The following is a 5,980-nucleotide window of genomic DNA, read 5'->3' as shown; positions in this document are numbered from 1 at the left end:
CCCAATTCAAGGAACCTAAGAACCTTGATAAAAAGATAGAGGAACTGCTAACTATAATAACCAGTTTAGAGAAGAACATAAATGACCTGAAGGAGCTGAAAAACACAGCACAAGAACTTCGTGAAGCATATAAAAGTATCAATAGCTGAATCGATCAAACTGAAGAAAGGATATCAGGGATTGAAGATCAACTTAGTGAAATAAAGCGTGAAGACAAGATTAGAGAAAAAAGAATGAAAAGGAATGAAAAAAGCCTCCAAGATAGATAAGACTATGTGAAAAGACAAAACCTATGGTTGATTGGCATACGTGAAAGTGACAGGGAGAATGGAACCAAGCTGGAAAACACACTTCAGGATATTATCCAGGAGAACTTCCCAATCTAGCAAGAAAGGCTAACATTCAAATTCAGGAAATACAGAGAATACCACCAAGATACTCCCTGAGAAGAGCAACCCCAAGACACATAATTATCAAAATCCCCAAAGTTGAAATGAAGAAAAAATATTAAGGACAGCCCGAGAGAAAGTTCAGGTTACCCACAAAGAGAAGCCCATCAGACTAACAGCGGATCTATTTGCAGAAACCCTACAAGCTGGAAGAGAGTGGGGGCCAATATTCAACATTTTTAAAGAATTTTCAACGCAAAATTTCATATCCAGCCAAACTAAGCTTCATAAGTAAAGGAGAAATAAAATCCTTTATAGACAAGCAAATGCTAAGAGATTTTGTCACCACCAGGCCTGCTTTATAAGAGCTACTGAAGGAGGCACTAAATATGGAAAGGAAAACCCAGTAACAACCACTGCAAAAACATACCAAATTGTAAAGACCATCGACACTATGAAGAAACTACATCAACTAATGGGTAAAATAGCCAGCTAACGTCATAATGACAGGATCAAATTCACACATAACAATATTAACCTTAAATGTAAACAGGCTAAATGCCCCCAGTTAAAAGACAAAGACTGGCAAATTGGATAAAGAGTCAAGACTTATTGGTGTGCTGTATTCAGGAGACCCATCTCACATACAAAGACACACACAGGTGGCAGAAAGATGGCGGAACAGGCTACCAAGTCCGTGCTGTTTGTGTATCTGGGTAACAGTTGTCGATCACCCATTGCAGAAGCAGTTTTCAGGAAACTTGTAACTGATCAAAACATCTCAGAGAATTGGAGGGTAGACAGCGCGGCGACTTCCGGGTATGAGATAGGGAACGCCCCTGACTACTGAGAGCAGAACTGCATGAAGAGGCATGGCATTCCCATGAGCCACGTTGCCCGGCAGATTACCAAAGAAGATTTTGCCACATTTGATTATATACTATGTATGGAGGAAAGCAATCTGAGAGATTTGAATAGAAAAAGTAATCAAGTTAAAACCTGCAAAGCTAAAATTGAACTACTTGGGAGCTATGATCCACAAAAACAACTTATTATTGAAGATCCCTATTATGGGAATGACTCTGACTTTGAGACGGTGTACCAGCAATGTGTCAGGTGCTGCAGAGCGTTCTTGGAGAAGGCCCACTGAGGCAGGTTCATGCCCTGCTGTGGCCAGCCTGACTAGACCCCACCCTGAGGTCCTGCATTCTCAGTCAGTGTGTAATCATGTTCCAGAGCCCAAAGGCCCAGCTCTTTGTTCAGTTGACTTACTGTTTCTTACCTTAAAAAATATTGTAGATGGAAATCAGTTATGTTTGGCGGAAGAATCAATAAAATTATTTGATTCTGACAGTTTATGGGGTATATTAAGCATCCTTAGACTAGTTGAACATCTCACTTTGCCCCAGTTACAAAAATAGTAGAACAAGCAACATGAAACATAATAAAGGAAAACCTCACTTGAAGGCCCAGGTCAGCATCTAAGCCCACTGAGACTTAGATAGTCAAGTCTACCTCTTCAGTAGGTTTGTATGGATGGCCTGATGGAGGGCAGGTTCCCTCTGCTCCATGTGCTACCTCTCTCTTCCCGAGGGCCTTTTATGGATTGACAGTAGCCCTCTCCATAGGAGCTCACAGTCTAGATTAGAAGTGTTTTAATTTATACACACCCATAGTGCACACTTGTATATTGAAAAGATAGGGAAGAGAGAAACATTTATGGAAACAGTCGTTAGCACCTTCAATACTTCATGATTTTTGTCGAGCTTACTTCATGAGAAGGTGAACTCATTTGCTCCCATCTGAACCACTTTGCCTCTGAAACTTAATTATATCCAGAAAGAAGGATGCTTGTATGCTAGTCTAACTATGGTCAGTTGAGGAATATGACTGTTTTTATATGCACATGTAACCCAAATGTCCAATATAAATTGGCTTATTTTTAAAAATAATTTTAAAAGTCGGGAAAAACTTTATTATTTGGCATGCTTAAATATTAAGTATTCTTCATCAGCATTTAATAAATGTATAGGCAGATATAGGCAATTTCTGTGTATTTTGAGATAATGTCGAAATCATGAATATTTCAAAATAAACTGGGGAGTTATAAAAATACAACTAGAGATACATAAAAAAAAAAAAAAAACACATACACAGGCTCAAAATAAAGGGATGAAGGAAGATTTACCAAGCAAATGGAAAGCAAAAAAAGCAGGGGTTGCAATCCTAGTCTCTGATAAAACAAACTTTAAACCAACAAAGATCAAAAAAGACAAAGAAGGACATTATATAATGCTAAAGGGATCAATGCAACAAAAAGAGCTAACTATTCTAAATATATATGCACTCAATACAGGAGCACCCAGATTCATAAAGCAAGTTGTTAGGGCCTACAAAGAGACTTAGACTCCCACACAATAATAGTGAGAGACTTTAACACTCCACTGTCAATATTAGACAGATCAATGAGACAGAAAATTAACAAGGATATTCAGGACTTGAATTCAACTCTGGACCAAGCAGACCTAATAGACATCTACAGAACTCTCCACCCCAAATCAACAGAATATACATTCTTCTTAGCACCACATCACTCTTATTCTGAAACTGACCACATAACTGGAAGCAAAACACTCCTCAGCAAATGCAAAAGCATGGATATCATAACAGTGTCTCAGATCACAGTGCAATCAAATTAGAACTCAGGATTAAGAAACTCACTCAAAACTGCAAAACTACATGGAAACTGAAGAGCCTGCTCCTGAATGACTACTGGGTAAATAATGAAATTAAGACAGAAATAAATAAGTTATTTGAAACCAATGAGTACAAAGACACAACGTACCAGAATCTCTGGGACACAGCTAAAGCAGTGTTTAGAGGGAAATTTGTAGCACTAAATGCCCACATGCAAAACCAGGAAAGATGTAAAATCGACACTCTAACATCACAATTAGTAGAACCAGAGAAGAAAGAAAAAAGAAATTCAAACACTAGCAGAAGAGAAGGAATAACTAGGATCAGAGCAGAACTGAAGGAGATAGAGACACAAAAAACCCTCCAAAAATCAATGTATCCAGGAGCTGTTTTTTTGAAAAGATTAATAAAATAGACCACTAGCCAGACAAATAAAGAAGAAAGAGAGAAGAATCAAATAGACAGCATTAAAAAATGCCACAGCATTGACCGCGCGCAATGACTCACATCTGTAATCCTAGCACTTTGGGAGGCTGATTCGGGTGAATCATGAGGTCGGGAGTTTGAGACCAGCTGGCCAACATGGTGAAACCTCATTCTATTAAAAATACAAAAAATTAGCTGGGCATGGTGGTGGGCACCTGTAATACCAGCTGTTCAGGAGGCTGAGTCAGGAGAATTTCTTGAACTGGGGAGGCAGAGGTTGCAGTGAACCGAGATCATGCCACTGCACTTCAGCCCAGGCAACAGTGCAAGACTCCATCTCAAAAAGAATAAAAAAACGATAAAGGGGATATCACTACTCTTCCCATAGAAATACAAACTACCATCAGAAAATACTATAAACACCTTTACACAAATAAACTAAAAAATCTAGAAGAAATGGATAAATTCCTAGACACATACACTCTCTCAAGACTAAACCAGGAAGAAGTTGAATGCCTGAGTATACCAACAACAAGTTCTGAAATTGAAGCAGTAAATAATAACCTACCAACTAAAAAAACAGCCCAGGACCAGACGGATTCACAGACAAATTCTACCAGAGGTACAAAGAGGAACTGGTACCATTCCTTCTGAAACTATTCCAAACAATACAAAAACAAGGACTCCTCCCTAACTCATTTTATGAGGCCAGCATCATCCTGATACCAAAACCTGGCAGAGACACAACAAAAAAAAGAAAATTTCAGGCCAATATCCCTCATGAACATTGATGTGAAGATCCTCAATAAAATACCAGAAACCAAATCCAGCAACATGTCAAAAAGTTTATCTGCCACAATCAAGTCAGCTTCATCCCTGGGATGCAAAAGTGGTTCAACATATGCAAATCAATAAATGTAATCCATCACATAAACAGAACCAATGACTAAAACCACATGATTATCTCAATAGATGCAGAAAAGGTCTTCGATATAATTCAACACCCCTTCATACTAAAAACTGTCAATAAACTAGATATTCATTTAACATATCTCAAAATAATAAGAACTATTTATGGCAAATGCAGAGCCAATATCATACTGAATGTGCAAAAACAGGAAATATTCTCTTTGAAAACCGGCACATGACAAAGATGCCCTCTCTCACCACTCCTATTCTACATAGCATTGGAAGTTCTGGCTAGGGCAATCAGGCAAGAGAAAGAAATAAAGTGTATTCAAATAGGAAGAGAGGAAGTCGAATCGTCTGTCTTTGCAGATGACATAATTGTATATTTAGAAAACCCCATTTTCTCAGCCCAAAATCTCCTTAAGCTGATAAGCAACTTCAGCAAAGTCTCATGATACAAAATCAATGTGCAAAAATCACAACCATTCCTATACACCAACAATAGACAGAGAGCCAAATTGTGAGTGAGCTCCCATTCACAGTTGCTGCCAAGAGAATAAAATACCTAGGAATACAACTTACAAGGGATGTGAAGGACCTCTTCAAGGAGCACTACAAACCACTGCTCAAGGAAATAAGAGAAGACACAAACAAATGGAAAAATATTCCATGCTCATGAATAGGAAGAATCAATATTGTGAAAATGTCCATACTGCCCAAAGTAATTTATAGATTTAATGCTATCCCCATCTAGCTACCATTGACTTTCTTCACAGAATGAGGAAAAAACTACTTTAAATTTCACATAGAACCAAAAAAGAGCCCAGACAGGCAGGACAATCTAAGCAAAAAGAACAAACCTGGAGGCATCAAGCTACCTGACTTCAAACTATACTATAAATCTACAGTAACCAAAACAGCATGGTACTGGTACCAAAATAGATATATAGACCAATGAAACAAAACTTCAGAAATACCACCACATATCCACAATTATCTGGAGACCTCAGAAATACCACCACATATCCACAATTATCTGATATTTGACAAACCTAACAAAAACAAGCAATGGGGAAAGGATTCCCTATTTAATAATTGTTGGGAAAACTGGCTAGTAGTATGCAGAAAACTGAAACTGAACCCCTTCCTTACACCTTATACAAAAACTAACTCAAGATGGATTAAAGACTTAAATGTAAGACCTAAAACCATAAAAACCCTAGAAGAAAACCCAGGCAATACCATTCAGGACATAGGCATGGGCAAAGACTTCATGACTAAAACACCAAAAGCAATTGCAACAAAAGCCAAAATTGACAAATAGGATCTAATTAAACTAAAGAGCTTCTGCACAGCAAAAGAAACTATCATCAGAGTGAACAAGCAACCTTCAGAATTGTAGAAAATTTTTGCAAGCTATCCATCTAACAAAGGGCTAATATTCAGAATCTACAAGAAACTTAAATAAATTTACAAGAAAAAAACAACCCCATCGGCCGGGCGCGGTGGCTCAAGCCTGTAATCCCAGCACTTTGGGAGGCCGAGATGGGTGGATAACG

General features: G+C 38.1%; 1 pseudogene across 1 annotated transcript; it reads left to right on the top strand.

Moving 5' to 3' along the window:
- Positions 1–1,062: 1,062 nt before the first annotated feature.
- On the top strand, positions 1,063–1,743 carry LOC105505526 (annotated as a pseudogene). Its single transcript, XR_001000762.1, has one exon. The product of XR_001000762.1 is annotated as a low molecular weight phosphotyrosine protein phosphatase pseudogene (transcript).
- The last annotated feature ends 4,237 nt before the right edge of the window (positions 1,744–5,980 follow it).

Source organism: Colobus angolensis, unplaced genomic scaffold (assembly GCF_000951035.1).
Source record: "Colobus angolensis palliatus isolate OR3802 unplaced genomic scaffold, Cang.pa_1.0 Scaffold126, whole genome shotgun sequence".
Lineage (NCBI taxonomy): Eukaryota > Metazoa > Chordata > Mammalia > Primates > Cercopithecidae > Colobus > Colobus angolensis.
Note: the sequence above shows the minus strand (reverse complement) of the source record. Positions and strands in the feature narration are given on the sequence as shown.